The sequence below is a fragment of the Ictidomys tridecemlineatus genome, chromosome 6 (genome assembly GCF_052094955.1).
Source record: "Ictidomys tridecemlineatus isolate mIctTri1 chromosome 6, mIctTri1.hap1, whole genome shotgun sequence".
Taxonomy (NCBI): Eukaryota; Metazoa; Chordata; class Mammalia; order Rodentia; family Sciuridae; genus Ictidomys; species Ictidomys tridecemlineatus.
Genome location: NC_135482.1, coordinates 11,897,390 through 11,917,732, shown reverse-complemented (window position 1 = coordinate 11,917,732; position 20,343 = coordinate 11,897,390). Strand labels below are relative to the sequence as shown.

Sequence of the window (20,343 nt, the reverse complement as noted above, 5' to 3'; positions counted from 1 at the left end):
TGACCACCTGCTTCCTGACAGATCCCATCCCAGGGTGCCAGAGAGAATGTCAGAGGGCCTCAGGGTCAAAGTCAAGGATCCTGGAAAAAAGAGCGAGAGAGACAGAGGCACAGAAGAAGAGGCGCAGGCTTGCACTGTTCCAGTTTCTAACAAAGTGGACCCTCGACGAGATAAAGCAATAAACTTTGCTTGAATTCCACCAAGTCCCAGTACAGAGAGCAAACCGATGGCCGATGGACGGACATTTACAAAAACAAATCACTTGCTGCTCACGTGGATTCACGTTTGTGAACCCATAGCATTGTTTTTGAAAGTAAGATCTGTGATTGGCAGATAATAAAATGCGTAAGATGTAACAATAACTATAATCATGAAAAAATTCGCAAGGACTGGCCCCTTAACCATCCTATTTATAGCCATCTCCCTGTACCTAGAACAGTGGCTAACACCCAACATAGGATCAATACGTATTTCTTGAATAAATGAATAACTCATATTTATCGAATACTATATGCCAGACAGAGATGTGAAGATAAAATGTATTATAATTACAGATAATGATTATGAGAACACATACAGATCAGGCTGTGTACCAGGAACCACTCAAAAGTGGTTAACATGTATGACATCCATTAACTCACTAAACACTGTGGGTTGACTTGTGTCCCAACCTCAAAATTCCTGGGTTGAAGTCTGAACCCCCCAGTATCTTAGAATGCGACTCTATTTGGAGATAAAGGGCCTTTAAAGAAATAATTAAGATAAATGAGGTCATCAGGGTGGTCCTAATCCAGGATCACTGGTGTCCTTATAGAAGAGCAGATGAAGACCCAGGGGGACTGAGAGGACATGGGGAGGAATCGGCCACACACAGGCCAAGGGGAGAGGCCTCATTTTGTTGAAATCTTGATCTCGGATGTCAAGCTTCCAGAATTGTAGGAAAATAAATTTGTGGGGTTTAAGTCACACCGTCTGTGGTCCCCTGGCAGCCCCTGAAGATCAGCACAGTCGCCTTGTGTTACCATCCCGTCTCCTCCAGGGCTCCCACCCCTGAACCGACACCCTGTCGCATGCAGTGACAGCTGACATCTATTGAGGACTTACCCCGTAGCGGATGGGCAGCTAGATGGCTGCCTGCAATGCTAACCCTCCTGCAGCGCCTCACATCTTTTAAAACTCCTTCAGCGGATCACACCCACCTTGAGGACCCCTCTGGGTCATGCTATCTATCTATGGCCTTTCCTGCTCGCCATGGTGCTGCAGGGCGCTGCCCTTGGTCTGCAGTACCTGATGCCCTAGTGGTTGGTGACGGAGATCTCCTGGAGTCCAGCATCATCTTTCACTCCATGTCATCATTTGGCCAACTACACACCAGGGAGGTCGAAGGCTAAAGTCATTTATGTATTCAGCAAACCAACTGGCGGTGCTCTTCCTGCGTGCGTACCAGACCCGCGCGGGCTGCGGCCGTAAAAACACATCAGCTGGTACACCCTGTGGGTGAAGGTGTGCAGTGCCGCTCAGCCACCTCTGTGCCCTGAAACGAAGGTGGCCTTAACGTCTTCCTCAGAGGCTCAGGTGGGGATCAGTCAATAAGACGTTCGTACAAAGTGCTTGGCACGATGCTGTGACCCAGATGGCCCGAGCTCCCCCCAGAGCTGGACGGAAGTCTCCACAGGCTTCTTCTTGACCTTGGGTTGCCCTTCCCTCTTAAAACCATCTACTTTGGAAAATTTGTAATATTGAATTCTTTCCCTGCCCCTTTGAGATGAAAATCCTTTAAAAAGCCTCCTGCCGGTTTATAACCCAAGAATGTCTTTCCAAAGGACCCGGGAGCTGGCCTTGGAAGTGTAGCTGTCATGGGAGAGGGCTCCCTGTCTCTCTCCGTCTCTGAGGGAGGGTGGGAGCCCGAGTTCCGGGGTGGGGTGGGGGGTGGGTCTTGCTCTGCGGTGGGAAGTTGCCCGGGTGAAGATGCAGTCGGCCTTGCGTTCCCTTTGGAGAAGGCCAATGAGCAGCACAGGTGGCCTAAAACACTCTTCCCAGGCCTTACAAGCTTCCCCATGTTTCGTCTTCTGCATTTATTTTATTTTTTTCAAATTTTTTAGATAGACGTTTTTATAGATCTCTTTTGATTGATTTATTTTTATGTGGTGCTGAGAATGGCACCCAGTGCCTCACGTAGGCTAGGCAAGCACTTTACCACGGAGCCACCACCCCACCCCCTGGTCTTATTTATTTTTTTTTTAAGTGTTTTTATTAGGCTGGGTGCAGTGGAGCAGGCCTGTGTTCCCAGTAGCTTGGGAGGCTGAGGCAGGAGGATGGCGCGTTCAAAGGCAGACTCAGCAACAGCAAGGTGCTAAGCAACCCAGTGAGACCCTGTCTCTAAATAAATTAGGGCTGGGGATGTGGCTTAGTGGCCTATGACCCATTAGTTCCATCCCCAGTACCCCCAAATGTTCTTATCGGTGTGCTATAGTTAACGTAACAGCAGGGTTCGTTGTGACATAATCATACGTGCATGGAGCATAATTTGCTGTGTCAGTCCCCAGTGCTCCCTCACCCTTCGTTTTGGGTTCTAGCCTCTCTCTCCTATTGTTATAACCTTGAATGAAGGCTTCCCGGCTGCTTCACGTGACTCAGTGCAAGTTTTTACTTTGACATGAGTCACATAGTAAGTGCTCAATAAGTGCTATGCATTAAGCGTGTTATTTTGCTTCACTTTCTGACCTCAAGAGTCTCTCATGGTTGTCAGGGGAACAGTATAGGAAGTCACCCAGGTGGTACCGGACACATTGGCGAGCTCACTGATGGTTAATCACCCCTGATGGCCTCTTTATCGTGTGCAGGATGCACGTAGGTCATGCACCCACAGAGGTGAGAAGTGATCACTGCCCTCCCCGAGTGGACAGACACAAGACACAGAGTGACCTAGGGCCACACTACGAGGTTTGAGCAACAGTTCACACTGAGCTCTGGAAACACATGGACTGAACGTGTGACTGGGGAGGTTTTATTTCACCCAAGAGGGACCAGAAAGAAGAGGAAGGACGTGGAGTTTGTAAAGCAGGTGAATGTCGGGAGGTGAGTTGTTTGCTAAAACTGGGGGTCAGAGAGTGGAATCTGGGTTGGGGGAAGGGGAAAATCTGAAGAGGGAGACGTGTGTGGAAGCGGGATCGTGAGGGTAAGATGCAGATGTTACAAAAGGTGAATTTCAGCCATCACACCAAAGAACCTTCTTAAAAATAGAGGCCTGAACAGTGAGTCACCAGCTTACTGTCCCCTGGCGGGATCAGGATTGAGGGTGGGTGGCCCACCTTCAGGTGTGTCCCTAGGAAAGATTTCCTGTTGACTGAGGGCTTGGGGTCAGCCTTCTGAGACCTCTTCTGCCCTGAGCTGAGAAATAGCTTGCAGATTAATGGAGGACACTGTATATTGGAATTAAGTCCACTGACATTTAAATACCGGATTGGTGACTTCCTAGCCATAATCCTGGACATATTACCCACTCTCCCTGAGGTTCAGATTCTTTATTAACAATGTGGGCTTATAATGCCTATTATAAAGGTAAGGATTAGGTTTTGCTATTATTACAGAAAAGTTCAGATACCACTGACTTGAATGAAATGGAGACTTTTAAAATTTTTCTTCTATAAATGTAGCAAGGAGATAAAGAGGCAAGGTCACTGTGAAATTCCCTCCCCTTACGCTAGCTTTAGGGAACCCCCAACATCATTTCAACATTCAAGGCTACAGGAACTGTGTGTGTATGTGTGGGTGCAGGGAAGGTGGGTAAATACAGGTCTGTGTCCCTGATGAATTTCTGTTTTTAACGGATTGATCACAGCTTAGTTTCATGACCAGAACTCACTGCCCATTGCTCCCTTTCCCTTAATAATTAGAGTTCCATCACTAAAAAAAGAAGGTAGAATGGATATTGCTACAAAATCATTTATGTCCCCACCTTTGCTCCCATAAGGATGAAAGAGATAATTTATGTCAAATGCCTGAGCATAGTAGATGCTCATTAAATACCCATTCTGTTCTTACTTTACAGCAATTTGTCAGGAGATGGGACTTCAAGGTGGACCACACTAGCCCAGGGTCTTCCCAACTTTCTGTATGAAAGAGAGAAAAAGAATCATAAATTCCACTAATTGGCAGTAACAGGAAGAAATGGAATAGGAGAAAATAAAAAAGATAATTATAATTTCCATTTGCTGAGGTTAGGTGTCAGATGTTGTACTTAGGGCTTGGCATTGATTTTTCATAGTCGTCTTACAATATAAGACAAATGCTGTATTTTACCCTCTTCTACAAAAGAAGAAAAGGAGATTGGGACTGTTAACCACCAATCTGTGGTGGCCTGGTAAGTACCGAATGTTCAATCCAGGGTCCATATTCAAGGATGATGTCCATCTCCGAAGCCAGTGGTTTGAACCTTTAGACTGCGTTACCAAACCATCCATTCCTGCCAGTCTTCATCACGCCATATGTCCTTACCAAACTTCCACTCTCTGCCAGGCCTTGTTTTGAAGCCCAGCAATACAGACAGGGTGGGGAGTTCAAATTCATAGGCTGGTGGGGGAAATTAAGCAAGTGGTAACGTGGGTGAAATAAGGAGTGCAGGCGGGGGGGGCGGGGCAGGGAGCCATAGAACAAGTAGAAGATGACGGACAGGTGGTCCAGGAGGGCCACCGTCAATGGGAACTGCATGGAAAGAACCAGCAAGCAATGATTTGGGGCCAGGAGGCCCAGGGAGCAGCAGCAAGAGTCCAGAGGGAAGGTACTTGGCTTGTCTTAGGAGGAAGCAGAGGAGGGCCGGCCAGAACAGAGGCAGAGCTCGCACAGGTGGAGGAAGGTGGCCTCAGGGTGACATTCCTCCAGGAGCACCTGTGGCCACGAGGTTTGTCATTGCAGGAAAGAAAGCTCATTCTTGACTTATTTTTCAATGTTGGGTCAAGGTCAGGCCATGGGTCTTTGTCAATTTTTTTTTGTTGCTATAAAAGAATGATCCAGACTGGGTAATTTATAAAAAGTAGTCGTTTGTTTGGTTCATGGTTCGGGACTGGGAATCTAAGATCCAGGGGCCATGTCTGGTGAGGATCCTCTTGCTACATCATTGTAACATAGTGGAAAGCATCACCTAGTGAGAGAGAGAGAGAGAGAGAGAGAGAGAGAGAGAGAGAGAGAGAGAGAGAGAATTCCTTTCATGGGAGCCTCCTCCCACGAGAGCTAACACACTCCCAGGATAAAGGCATAACCCATTCCTGGGGGCAGAACCTTCATGACCCAGTGAAGGTCCCAGCTCTTACGCCATCCCCACAGCCGTGAAACTTCCATATGCATCTTGGAGGTGACTTTCAAACCACAAGGTCATAGGACCAGGAAAGTCACACTTCATTCCATGGTTGCCTGTGGCCCTATAGGGGATTCCTCATTAGAGAGAGGCAAGGACATTCTGGGGTGGCCTTTGCCTTACTCCAGGTGGAGCAAGTGTCCGTGTTGCTGTGGAGCATGAGAGAGTGAAGGGCAGAGGCGAGCTGCCACTGCTGACCGTCGAGAGCCCCTTGTGGGCAGGCCCGGTGGAGGGCGCAGGTGTGGTTGCTCAGGTGGGTGCGGAACCTGGGCTCCTGCAGGATCCATCAGCGCGTGCTAGAACCCACCAGGAGATGCTGTCCAGGCCACTCCATCAGCACATGGCTGCTCCAGCATCGAAACCTGGGGCGAGAGGTGGCCCAGCAGTTTGGGAAGCAGGCGGTCCAGGTCTGGCCTTAGTAGAAAGACTGAGACAGCTGGATGCCCCCAGGGTCCCGAGGTGAGGACCGGGTGCCCAGGGAAGGAGCCCAGAACTGTCCCTCAGAGCACTGCCTCGGGACCAACCCTGCTGCGTTGGGTCTTGAAGATTGAAAATTGCAAGAAACAATGGAGGGAAAGAAAAAATGCCAAATGGACAAGATTGGGGATGTGACAGGTGTCCATCTTGGCTCCAGAAGGTGATGGGACCGAAGTGGTCTGGCCAGGAAGAGGAGTGACTGCAGATTCGTTGAGCCGGGGCTCCCGTGCGGCACCAGGATGACGCGATGAGCTTCGACACTGAGGCGGGGGTTATAAATGCAGCTCTGGCCCTTCAGGATGGGAAGTTCCGTAGGGAGCCCCAGGGGACAATGCCATCAGGTCTCCGAGGTGATGGTCACATCGCCAGCCAGCCTTGAAGTCTGCACAGGGCTAGGCTGGGGGTCTGGGAAGGCAGGGACTCTGGGGGACTTCGCTTTGTGCAGTGAGCGGGGAAAACCACGTGTCCCTCTTTGTGCATTCTCCTCTGCTGCTGACCCTTGACCCTCACGCAACCCAATTTTTCTTGAGTGCTAAATGATGGAGACAGAAAATTAAGCTGGAGCCCAAGTACTTCATCTGCTGTTCGTTTCCTTAATTGTATTTCCTACACATTCTTTATAAATAGATTTAAGCAAGACACTATGTTCTTTAAATTGTGCATTTCTGTTGTTATGGAAACAGATGCTTTTATTTCTGCCCCCCCACCCCCATCCACAGCCATGAAGTAGAAGTTAGTACATGTTTTTTTTTTTCCAGGCAGGTGAATTATCTACTGACCCTGGTCTCTAAGAAGGTCTCCAGGGAAGGGTCGGAATGACCTGCCTTGGCCTCTCTGCAGGGAGAAGATCCGGTGAGCTCCTGAGAGTCTCAGAAGACACGGTCCGTCCTAACCCTTCAGATAAGTGCCTCACTCCCAGATTCATAGACTGTTGGAACTAAAGAGAAATCTCTAAAGAGATAATCCTCATAATAATCATTTCAAATCACCTTACGGTGCACATGCAACCTGTTAATTAGTCTCTGAAGGAACCTTGGAATTAAATCATTTGTTCGAAAACATTTACCAAACACTAATACGGCGCTGGGGCAGACACAGGTAATCAACCCAGAACATTGAATGGTGACTGTCACACGGAAGGGACTCAGCAGATATTTCTCTGTGAGTGAGTAAAGCTGTCCCCTCCTCCGGGATGCTGGGGGATATAAACATTTAATGGTTACAATGTTCTGTGCCACATGCTTGGATATGGATTGGTACGCAGCGTGGTGGGAACAGACACCGGATCATAATTTTCCTTCTCTATTTTTTTTTTTTGCAAGAAGTGAGAAAATTAAAAGCAGAAGATTAGAAGGGAAAATATCTGGCCATCTATCCTAGCTATTTAGTGGCCGAATTATATAAAGCATCCAGGTTTCCTGAATCCTATTCTGATAAGGGTTTTTCCTAGATGATGTCAATGTCAGAACAGCTCTTCTGAAGCCTTGGTAGGCACACAGTCACCAGGTGTAATGGACTGAATATTTGCCCTGGCTCCCTACATTGCATTCCTACCTCTTTATGAGATGGAATTAGGAGATGGGTCCTTCAGGAGGTGGTGCAGGTGACATACAACCCACACGAATGGGATTAGTGCCCTTCTAAAAGAGGCTCTGAAAAGCTTGCTTGTTCCTACCACTGTGTGAGGACATGGTCATGAATAGGGAAACAAGTCCTTGCCAGACACCAAATCTGATGGCACTTTGGTCTTAGATTCCCCAACATCTAGAACTGAGAAATAGATGTTATTTAGGCCCCAGATCTAAGGCATTTTTGTTATTGCAGCCTGAATGCACAGATACCCCTGGAGAAGTTACAAATGCTGGCTCTGCTTCTGTTAGTCTGGGGTAGAGTTTGAGATTCTGCACCTGTGAAGGCACATAAGGTCTATGGTAAATACAAGGAGCCTATAATGTCTCAATAAACACAAGGGCAGAACCTAGTTTCTGTTCAACTCACAAAGTATTCATTGAGCATTTACAATATACCAGTCAACCTACTGGGAGCTAGTGTTATGGCAGCTAAGGATAAGAGCATGTTTTCATGGAATTTCTCTTCAGGAGGAGCTGAGAAGCTGGGCAGGCAGTACAATAAAACTGATTCTGCTGGCTGCCATCTTCATGATAAGGCAACAAGGATACAGAGAAAAGTAAAGTTAGGGAAAGAGAACAGGCAGCATTTGAAGATGGGGAGTTTGTGGTTATAAAAGGAATTACAGGGAAGACTTCTCCACTGATATGAAGAGTTTAAGGAAATGAGGGAGGATGTAAAGATATCTGGGAAAGAGTATCTCAGGAGGAGGAATAGAAAATTCAAAGGCCCTGAGGCAGCAGGCTGGCAAGACATGGATAGGAAGTAGCTGTGGCTGTAATGGAACATTGAACAGTGGAATTTGGTGGAAATTGTTCTAACCAAAAAAAATGCATGATCTCTTGGGCCTTTGTAAGAACTTTAGCTTTTACTTGGAGAAAGAATTCTTTGGAATTCCATGTGCAGAGGAGTGATATGATCTCACTTGTGTTTCAAAAGGATCATCCTGACTCCTAGAGAGAATGACATTAGTCATCACCCTCGGTAGCCCTGGTGGGTCTCCCCTACAGTCTGGGATGGAGTTGGCCCTGAAGATGGTCACATGCCCTCTAGTGTGCCCTGAACTTTGCAGCCAGAGGACACTCCATGTGTGCTTACTCCTTGCAGGTGGATTCCCCGCAGAGAGCAGGCTCATGGGGAAGATGCAGATCCATCCTCCTCAGGTGTGCAGCTGATTTGGGGGGTGGGGGAGGGTGTTTAAATTAGGAAATATCTCACAATTTCCACAAGTGGACGTTAGTTTGATTTAGCCAATTGCTGACTGGTTTCATGCTAAGGGACTTGTATGGTCTGAGACACAGTCAATTCATTCCCTGTTTAGGAATGAGCCGGTTAGGGATGGGTTTGCTGTTCTATTATTAAAAGAAATGGATCTGTCAGAGAGCAGCATATATAGCCCTAACAGCCCACTTTTGGTGGATGAATGCATTTAAAGAAAAAAAAAAATAGCTAAGACCTGGACTGAATTCTGGAGAAAATCAGAGACCTGCAGAATTTTAAATGACAAGTCGTCTTAGATATTGCACCATCACCTTATTTTACTAACTCAAAACCTGATGCTCACGGAGGCCAGTGAATTGCCCATGGCCGGCTCATTACTAATTGGGGACACTCGTCCCCTAATCCCAGAGGCTTTTCTCTCATGTCACAGACCAGAGTAGGTAGCTGTGGCTCTGTTCCACAGGGTCCCTCAGGAACCCAGGTGCTTTCCATTTCTTTTATTTTATTTTTTTGGTGCCTCCATCCCACAGGTCCTCGGAGATGGCTGCTTTAAAGACTCTGAGGACGGTGCCCAGGAGGTTTTGACAAGGTGGACCGAGAGGTGGTGCGTATCGTTTCTCACATTCCCCCGGACAGCACTCAGTGTCATGGTCACTAGACAACGCTGTCTAGCTGTGTGCCCTGGAAGAAAAGAACGTGGACATCGATGGACATCAGTCCTGCAGATGTGGGGTCGGGCAGCAGCACCCAGCCAGGGCAGTGCCACAGGCCTCTGTGCATGTGCTGCCATGCTGCCCGGGCTCTCCCCCTCACCTCTCTTTCTGTCCACCCCTCTCTCCTTTCACTGATGTGTGGTGACCATCTACTGAAGACAGGGTTGTGGGGAGACTCAAGCTGAAGGAAACATGGACCCCGAGGGCCCGTTGGTACAGTTTAAAGGTCAAACAGGCAGAAGAGACGGACTTAGAACATGGGCAGGACGGATACCTGCCCCACGTGTGGCCAGAGTGCTCCCTGGGCAGCAGCAGGGAGCCAGCAGCTGGAGAGAATGGTTGGACTCCAGCCGTGTCCTGCACCAGCCGTGTGACCGGGGCCTGATGGGCCTCTCTCAGCTCATCCCCACCTTAACGTGGGTCAGTGGGATCCTCCAGGGGTGGCGCGGGAGGGTGTAAGTATTCCTGAAAGGCTGCTCTGGCAGGTGATGGTACCCCACGCACGTTGGTCCTCTTTGGTCAAGAAATGCCCAGAGGAGAGGAAAGGACTTCCTGCCAGAGAGGTGGAGAAGGCTGCTGGTGAGGTGGCTCTTCACTGTAGTGGGAGATGTAAGGGTCAGGACGGGCCAATTGAACATTCTGTGACTACAGGGTAGTGGCCTGGTTGTGGCTCCTGTCATAGTTGTAGCAAACGGTGGCTTAAACAACACACTATCTCTCTCTCAATTCCTGAGATCAGAAGTCTGAACTGGGTTTCGCTGGCTGGCATTCAGCGTTAGCAGGCCACCTTCCTTGGCGCTCTAGTGGGGAATCCTGTCCTTTGCCCTGTCCCGCTGCTGGGAACCACCTGGACCCCTTGGTTCATGATCTAGCTTCAGAGCCAGCAGCACGGAAGTGCAGTGCTTCGACCTTGACCCTCCTGCCTTCCTCCCACGTTGGGCCCACCTGCATCATCCAGGGCCATCTCACCTCTGCAAAGTCCCTTTCGCCATGTAGGGTAATGTTCACAGACCTGGGGACTAGGGTGCATCCTCCTTGGGGGGCCTTTATTCTTTCTATTACACATGGTGAATCTGTTGATCAGGAAGTTCTGACTCTGTTACACACCCTGCAGTGAGTTGGGTAGGGGGAAGAACATCTTGTGCCTTGTTTGGTATCTGCAGAACCTCTACTGGGTATCAGCTCAGCACCATGAGAGACAACTTGGTTCCTGTAGCTTTCTAGGGCAGGAAGGGAGAGAGAGGTACACAGATGATGTCTGGTTACCTGCCAATCATCCCTGTACTAATTAGCTAATCCTGGAAATTCTATATGACAAGATCTTTATTTCCTTTAAGTCTTTTTTTAAAGCATGTGGGAAAGAAATGGGGAGCTGGGGAAGAAGTTGCATTATTAGTTACTAATATTCATTTGGACTTCTTTGGTATAAATAAGTTTTGTATTTTTATTTATTTTTTGTTATCAGGAAGAAATTTAATGAAGATAAGAAAGCAGGAAATAAAGATGTTTGGTGCTTGAATGTGCAGGAAGGAGTAGAATCCATCAGTGTGGGGGTGGGTTTGGTTGGGCTCAGTAGCTAAAAGAGGGAGCTTTTCAGAATGTAGTTCTGGGACCTATGGATGATTATCTCCTTCAAATATGGTCTCTACCTGCCCGGTGTCAATCCTGGATTTTCTGGGCTGTCTCCACCAGCATTTCTCCCTGTGCTTGCATAGAATTAATATACGCTGATCCAGATCCCAGCATCTGAATGCATACAGTGTCTCTTCTCAACTTCTAAGCCTGTCTCCATTGGAAGCCCTCTAGTGGAGAGGGTCTAGTAATTCCAAACATACACGGGTGTCTCTGGAACCATCTCCAGATTGGAAAGGATGGGCAGGAGACTCTTAAGGGTGCTCCCCTCTCCATATGATTACATGATTAGCCAACAAAGAGACCCAAACCACGTCTTCTGACTCATCAGGATCTTGTTGTGTCTGCCACCATTTGGGGCACAACCTCAGGGCTGCATCAATGGAAATGGCACAAACATTTGAGCTGGTTTTGCAAGGCTAGAGTTATGGAGAGCTGCAGGCTGGAAATTAAATTGGATTAAGGACAGGTATTCTTTCCTCAGCACAAAAAAAAGAAGTTATAAGTGAGTATGGAGTTTCTGCTTCTGTTGAGTTAGACATGAGTTCTCAATGTGGGAGAGCTGAGGAAACCTTTGGGCATCCAACAGAAAGAGACCTAATGGAGAGCAGTCCTGCTTCAGCTCCAGCCACAGCAGGTAGTATGGGGCGTGGTACTGTATCAGTTTGTTTAGGCTGCTGTAACAAAATGGCAGACAGGTTGGCTTAAGCAACAGCTGTTTATTTTTTCAATTTTCTAGAGGTTAGAAGTCCAAGATCAAGGTGTTGGCAGGGTTGTGTACTCCTAAGGCCTCCTTTACATTCTCAATGACTCCACATGTAGCCTTTCTGTGTGATCAGGCCCTCCTGGTGTCTTTCTTCATAAAGCACCAGCCATATTGGATCCCAGTTCCATCCCCAAGACCTCATTTAAGCTTAATTATCTACAAAGTCTTCATTTCCAAATGTAGTTACATTATAGGTTAAAACCTTCAATTTTGATTTTGAAGAATCCTTGGGAAAATGGCTACTGGAAACCAATTTCATTCTAGAAAATATCCCATAGAAACATATTTAGCGAGAATTTACTGGGAAAAATACACATCAGGAAGAATTATCACTACAAATCCTCCCTAGGAAAAATATCCTCTGGAAAAAAAATATCCATTATAAAAATGCTCACCATGAAAATATGTAGCAGCAATTTCCATTGGGGGGAAATAATTACAAAAAGAAAGGGGTAGAGGAGTGTGATCCTTTGAAGAACTTTTCAAAGAAAAATGTCTTCCAGGAAAATTTTCACTAAGAGATTAAACTACCACTCACAACATATGCCCAGGGAAGTGTAGCAATGAATCCCACTGTTCTGTATAATTATGATGTACCAATAAATATGGGAAATACATGCACAGGGAAAATTACCTACTGGGAAAAAAATCGCACCTAGTATGAAAACTTCTGCAGAAAAATATCCCAAGTGGGATAAATACCCACTTGGAAAATATGCACACAGGAAAATCATATTTATTAGGAAAATGACCTTTGACTGTATTCCTACTGTGGAAACCAGGGAACCAGGTTTATTCTGTGTGTGCTGTGTCGTGTGAAGAGTGTCACACACATTAGCTCACTCCTCGTAAGGGCTCTATGAGGTGGACGCTATTGTATGCTCCATTTCACACAAGAGGAGACTGAGGCACAGTTAGGCTACTTGAAGTTCCTACGAGTGCTTATAAAAGGAGATTCTGTCCCAGGGCCTAGAGTAAAACACAATTCCTCCAGGAGCCACTGGGACACTTGAACACCCAGGAGAACATTCTTTGGTGCTTTGGGAAAACACAGTCCCTGGGGAAATATTCACCAAGACTCTCGCCTACCTAAGTCTTCAGTTTGGGTTGCATAAACCCAATGAGATGGCCAAGTCATGCGATGTTCTGAACTTTGGGCTGCAGGAGCCTTATTGCAAATTGGGGAATGTGCTGGGAGTCCTGAGCTCTCTTGATCTGTGGAAACCCCTACCTGCCTATGACTGACCCCATTTGGATGTCAGCCTCGTGAGATTGGGTCCCTGCCCATGTAGTTCACTTCTGCATTTACCGTAATTAGAAAAGTTGGTGCTTGATAAATAAGTATGTCTAAAAGAAGGAATGTCATCCACGGTGAGGGCAGAGTGGTTAATAATTGGGGTGCTAGAGAGAGATGTCCTCCAACTTGAGTCCCAGAGCCACCATTTCCTGGCCTTGGCTACCAGACTCCTTAACTCTCATTTCTTTGTCTGTGCTGTGGGGACAGCGAACCCTTCTCCTGTGGTTCTTGGGGGAATTCAGTTAGGCAGTGCCTGTGGGTGAACCCGGGGCCCGATACGTGGTAGGCCATCAAGAAATAATCAGAACCGCTCCTTCCCCTCATGAAGTTTAGAGTTAGGTGGCTTGTCCCCAAGTCCACCAGCACCCCCTTTAAGAATCTAGATGGGAGGCAGGAGTCCAGACAAGCTGACTATTCAAGTCCAGAATCTGCAACTCACTGTCAGCTCTGGAGATCAGAGGCTCTGCTGGGTTCCATCTGCTTCTGTAATAAAACATAAATTATTAAACCCATAAAATATTGATGAACTGTTTTATAAAACAGAGGGATCTTAATGTATCGATTATGATCGAGAAAGTCTTCGTGAATTTCAGGAGGAAAAATGACTGGGCGATGATAAGCGGGTTGGTTCGCTCCGTGCCCCTGAAGGTTGCAGCTCCGAGAAGGTGCCCCCCGAGTCCCAATATTCTCGCATCTGTGTCGTCTGGCATCTGTGCCATGGTTAACCTGACACCTACGTTCCCACACACACTAGAATCCAGCCAAAGAGAGATGATGGGGTGGGGACCAGTTCCTTGTTGAGAAGAAATAATAATAATTTTGGTTGGAGAGGTTTTTGCTTTTGGTTAGCGTCCTGGGTGACTCTGCAGACTCTAGAAAACTGGTGGGTTGGCTTTGTAGTTCTCTTCATTCCTGGGTGATCTGTTCAAGAACTTTCTCTCACTGACGTTCAGGACAACTGACCTCATCCTTTGATTTTAGGACGAAAACCTCAGGAGACGGAAGCGAACTGGCCGTGAGCCAATGCTCTCCTTTGACACCCGGGAAAACGGAGGCCCACAGGGAGGGAGCACCTCGCTCAGGATCTCCCGGTGGATGAGTATGGAGAGCTGACTTGGCCCCCGGGTCCCCGGACTCTGGGGCGGACCCTTCTTCTGCTTACTCAGAATGAAGGGGGACTTGAAAGAAAGGAGGAGAGTGTGCCACCATGTCCCCGAAACACCCATTTCCCTTCCCAAGAACGAATCAAGTCAAGAGCACAGTGAGCGTGAGCCAGACCGGAATGTCCAGATGAATATGATCTCAATGGACACTGACTCTCCCCGTCTCACGCCCTGAGACCCGGGGCAAGGGTGTCATCTGTGGAAACGGCTTCTTGCTCCTAGACCAAGACAACTGTTCCTTGGATCGCTGGGCATGCAAAGGTGCAAAGGAAGCTCGTGACGTCACTGCGTCCGTAGCTTAGCCCATAAAGCCCCTCTCCCTGAGCTCGGTGGGGAGGACAGGTGTTCGTCCATCCGGACACGGCACCATGGGCATGGAGGTGCTACTGTCCAGCCTGTTGCTACTGGGTCTTCTTCCTTTTCAATAAAGCTCTGTCTCACAGGCCATCTGCCTGTCTTCTTTGGTCTCCCAGCAACCCGTCCCTCTGCCCTCTCACAACTGGGTGGGGACGGTACACCTGCTGATCTCCAGAAACTCCCAGGTAGGACTCCACCTGACGGCTTTCGACAGAGCCACATCACTGCGATTCTTGGAATGTCCCGTGAAGGGAAGAGCCTGCCACCCTCCTTGAGGAAGCCGTCACGGCGACTCTCTGAGATGACAAGATGAGGAGCCTGGGTTCACAAGCTCGTGGGTGGCAGAATCAAGGGCTAGAAGCAGCCTCTTTGGGAGACTCTATTGCCGTTTCCATACGAACACCGTGCTGCTGTTCAGTTGAATCTGGAAGGCTTCGTGGGGGCAAGCGTCATGTGTCAGCAATGACGTGAGCCGAGGTCAGGGGACGGTCGCTGACTTCTTCTCTTTGCTTCTTCCTATCTGAGGTCTGATTCCAGCCAGGGACGTTGGCAGAAAGGGCACAGTAACGTTTGCAGCTAATATTTATGGAAAACTTTCTGTGTGCCAGGTCCCTGTGCCAAGCACTTTCCTTCCATGAGCTCATCCCTCTCTTTCAGAGTAGCCACTGGAGTGGGGAACGTCGTCAGCCCCAGAGGCGGAAACGGAGGCAGAAGGAGGTGAACTGAGATAAGTGAAGCCAGCCCTGGTGCCTGCTGAGATGGACTTAGTTGACACTCAGAGAGGATCAGTGATTTGGGGCACCTTTCTTCGTGTCTGGAACGGAACCACTCCCTTCACGTGACACAAGTGACCTCTTATTTCTTCTTGAAGCTACCGATGCTTTGGGTGTCAACTCTGACCACTTCTTAATCCCTTTCAAGGGTCCCCTTCTTGCTGCCAACCCCCAGTGGCTTCCAAGTCACTGTGATTTAATTATGTCCCCCCAAAATTCATGCATTGAAACGTTCCCCCCAAGTCAACAGTGCTGGGAGAGGAGGCTTAATGGGAAGCGTCTAGGACTCTGCCCCCAAGGATGGATCAGAGCTGTCGTCGAAGGAATGGTTTGGCTCTAAAAGTGAGTTGAGCCCCTCTTGCCTTCTCTGGGATGCTCTCTTGACTTGTGGTACATGCTGCCACGTTGGGGGCACAGCAAGAAGGTCTTGCCAGATGCAACCCCTTGATCTTAGACTTCCCTGCCTCAGAATCATAAGCCAGATTAAATTTCCATTCATTGTAAATTACTTCATTTGCGTTTTTTTGTTTTGTTTTGTTTTTTGTTATGGGCACAAATAAGCCAAGACACCAGAATTCTCTGACAGGCCCACAGTCCTTTTTATTAGGCATGCTCTCCTTGGACAATCTTAGCTAATTGCATGCATTTCACATGCATTACTGTTAATGCACGACTAACTCCCAATCTTTGCTGCCTGCCCAAATGCTCCTACAAATCGGGGTAATGCTGGCCTCACAGGGCAAATTGGTAATGAGTCCACCTGCCTGTTTTCTGTAAGAGATTGTGTTGAATTGACAGTATTTATTCCTTCAGTGCCTGGGAGAATTTGAGAGTACAACCATGTGGGTGTGAAGATTTTCTTTCTTTTTTTTTGGAAGACTTAAACTCTGAAATCAATATCTTTCATAGTTTTGGGGCTGTTTTGTTTATCTATTTCTTTTTGAGTGAATTTTGCAAGGAATTGATCCATTTCTTGAAATTAGTCAGTAATGCGAGTAGAGTGGTTCATAATATTCCTATTTTATCCTTTTATCTATAGAGTACACAATGACATTCTCTTTTATTTATAATATTGGCAATTTGTGTCTAGATCTTATTTTTACTTTTTAATAAAATACTTTTTGGTTTCATTGATTTTGTCTTTTGAATCTTATCAATTTCTTCTCTTAACTTTGTTTCTTCTGTCTGCTTTGGGTTTATTTTGCCTAAAAAAATATTTTTTTTCTAGTTTCTTAAAGGGGAAATGTAGATTATTGATTTGAGACTTTTAAATTTTTTCAATACAAACATTCGGCACTCTAATTTTTCCTCTAAGTGCTGTTTTAGGTGCAGCTCATCAATTTGGTGCTGTGATTTTGATATTATATGTCTCCCCAAAACTCATGTGTGAGACAATACTAGAAGATTCTGGGGTGGGATGATTGGGTTAGAAGAGCATTAACCTAATCAGTGCATCAATCCCCTGAGAGGGATTAACTGGGTGTGGCTGGAGGAGGTTGGTCCCTGGGGGCATGGCTTTGGGGTACATATCTTGTTCCTTGTGGGGGGAGGCCAGGCTGAGTCTCTCTCTACTTCCTGGTGCCACCTCCTAAACTGCCTTCCTTTGCCACACCCTCCACCTTGAGTAATCTGCCCCACCTTCAGCCCAGAGCAAAGGAGCCAGCTGCCAATGGACTGAGACCTCTGAAACTGCAAGCATCAAACAAACTTTTCCTGCTCTACCATTGTTCTTGCCGGGTCTTTGGTCATAGCAATGAGAAAGCTGACCAAAACATTCAGTATGTTTTTATTCAGTTCAATGCATCTTACAATTTCTCTTGAGACTTTCTGTTTGTTCCATTGATTACTTGGAAATGCTAATCATATGAAAGAGAATTGGGATTTCCCAGACTTTTCATTATCGTTGAACTTCATGGTGGTCAAGAAATAACCTATGTATAATTTCAATTTATTTTTTTTAGCTTGTGAAAAGTTTGTCTTAGGTTAGAACAGGGTCTAACTTGTTGAATGTTTCATTTGCATTTGAAAGCAAGTACATTCTAGTGTTTTCAGGTGAAATATTCTATAAATATCTATCAGACCTCATCGTGATGTTGTTGTTCTGCATTTATTGATTTTTTTTTTTTGCCTATCATGTCTATTTATTATGGAAAGGAGTTTAAAAGCTCAAACGTCAGTTGTAGATTTGTCTGTTTTTCTTTTCAGTTCTTTGAGTTTTACTTCACGAATTTTGAAAACTGCTAGTTTGTGTGGACTGTTACTTTTTGTTAAAATGATCCTTTTTTTCACGTATTGTCCCCTTTTACTCCTGAAAACTGTCTTTGCTCTAAAGTCCACTTAGTATAGCCACTCCAGGATTCCTTTTATTAGTGTTTGCATAATATATCAATTTTCTATTTTTTAGAAAACTTATAACCATTATATTTAAAATGACTTTCTTATATGTAGCATATAGTGGGGCCAGGTGCTCTTATTCATTAATTCTGAAAATCTCTGTCTTTTATTTAGTGTATTTAGATCATTTACATTGAACATAATCATTCGTATGTTTTAATTTAGATGTATCTTTTTATTTTTAGTTTTTTGTTTCTTTAGATTTTGTTCCTCTACTTCATCTTTTCTGCCTTCTTTTGTATATGTGAATGTTTTTAGTATTCTCTTTTACTTTCTCTCTTTAGATTTTGACCACACCTCTATGTATAGTGATTTTAATAGTCAAAGAGGGGATTATATTATATGCATTTAACCTATTTATTATCAATTCTTCATCCTCTTGAGTGGATTGCAGGACTATTACTGCCATACAGCCCCCTTTACCCTTCCAACTTTTATTTTGTCTGAGATATTACATCAAATTCATTAAAAATATCACTAGAAAATGATATATTTTTTAATTTTCAACTATGAAATTTTGTCTTAAAAACTCAAGAGGAAAGAATCATCATTTATATTACCCTAATATTTTCTATTTATTTTATTGTTCTTTTATTTGTTTTTTAATTGAGAAAGAAAAATTATATATTTTTATGAGGTACAGTGGGATTTTGATCTATGTAAATAGCATAGAAAGAGTAAATCAATCTAAAATATCTATCATCTCAACAAGTTGTCACCTTTATTCTTAATATTCTAAGATTAAAAACTTCTTTGGAAATTCCTTTACATAGTTTGTTTTCATAATGTACTATAAAGAATTTTCTTTGTCTTCATCCTAGAATGCTTTTATTTTAAGTACATTTCTGATACAGATCACAAAATATAAAATTATAAAATTCTTTTTCATTTAAAAACATTATAGTAATATAATAATAATGTTGATATTTTTGTTTATTACTAAAATTACAGGGCTTAATATCATAGCACTAACACTGTGGCATTATAGTTCTAGACTTCGTGATTTCTGAAGAGCGACTCAGGCATTTGAATGCTCATCCATTCCTCTTTTGGTAATATTTTTCTCTGTCTACTTTCAAGATTTCTTTTCCCCTTGTCTTGAGTTTCACAGTTTGAGCATGATCTGTCTTTGCATATGGACTTCTTTAAGTGTGTCCTGTTGGGGTCTACTGAGCTTCTTTAAATTTTAGATTTATAGCTTTTGTTAAACTTAGGAAGTTTATTTCTTCAAATATTTTTTTCAGCATCGTGCTCTTTCTCCTCTGCCTTTTGGACTCTGATGACATGAATATGAGATGTTTTGTTATAGTTCTTCAGGTCTCTATTTTGTTTATTTATTAGATTTTTTTCCCTCTCTGTTCTTTAGATTGGTCAATACAGCATAATTCCACTGAATATTTCCTCTATCATCTTCAATATGTAATTAAGCCCATGCAAGGAGATGTTCTAAAAATATTTCAGTTATTGCAATTTTTAATTTCTATTTGATTCTTTTATATATCTTCTCGTTCTTTAATGAGACTTCTGTTTTTCCATTTGTTACAAGGTTGTTTATGGTTGCTCGTTGCAATATTTCTATAATGACTGCTTTGAAGTCTTCGTCAGATAATGACAAGATCTGTGTCACCTGTACTTTGACATCTGCTGATTGTGTTTCCCCATGGGAATTAAGCGTTTACTGGTTGTTGGTAGGCTGGGTAATTTTGAATTCAATTCTGCACCTTTTAAATAGTAGGCTCTGTGACTCTGGGCCTCATTTAACTTCTGTGAGAAATGTTAGTATTTTTGTTAGCAGGCAATCAATCTCATTAGGTTCAGGTGGCAAGTTCCAGACCTCCTCCTGAGGACTCGAGTTCCAATGGTCAGTTCTAAATAGCTTCACAATGCTGTTTAGATAGATCAGATGTTTGCTCCACCCAGTGGTCAGTGTAAGGACACAGGCTGTGGGCTGTTAGTTCAGTGCTGAGTCTATTAGTTGTGCCGATCAGATCAGTTCCATGCAAGACCAGGGTGGGTGTGAGCACAGCAGTTCTGGACTGTCCCCTTCCCTGGCCTGCAGTCACTTTCCAGAGCTTGTCTCCCTTACACCCCTGCCACAATATCTGTGCCAGGGGTTCCCCATTTTCCTCCTTTGGCTGGAAAGCTGGGGCTTACGCGACCTTGCTGTGCCTGTATCCTGGGCCCTACTACAGGGGCCGGAGGCAGAAAAAGGGAGGAAGAATACCAGGTGGTGGCTGTATGGGAACTCTACACTATCTTCATAATTTTTCTGTAAGTGTAAAACTGTTCTAAAACACACACACACACACACACACACACACACACACACACACACACACACACACACTGTAGCCTCTCCTTGGGATCACAGGTGCATGGATCCAAAAGCCAGGTGTTCTCTCTCAGAAGCTTGGCTCTGGTGGCCTCCTAAAGGAACCTCTGTCCACACCACGGTGGGACTGCTTGGGGACTGGGTGTGAGGGGACAGAAAGAAGGGGAAAAATGGGGGCGAGCAGTTTCCTCTCCTGGCCCGGAGCAGGACCTGCAGACGGGTTCTGGAACTCTCTG

The 20,343-nt window shown here is 45.5% G+C and overlaps 1 long non-coding RNA gene across 1 annotated transcript; it reads left to right on the top strand.

The window, feature by feature from the left end:
• The first annotated feature begins 6,460 nt into the window (after window positions 1-6,460).
• On the top strand, window positions 6,461-16,441 carry LOC110597849 (uncharacterized). The gene is made up of 3 exons (XR_002483642.3): window positions 6,461-8,622; window positions 9,211-9,284; window positions 14,070-16,441. It is a non-coding gene; the product is annotated as an uncharacterized LOC110597849 (long non-coding RNA).
• The last annotated feature ends 3,902 nt before the right edge of the window (window positions 16,442-20,343 follow it).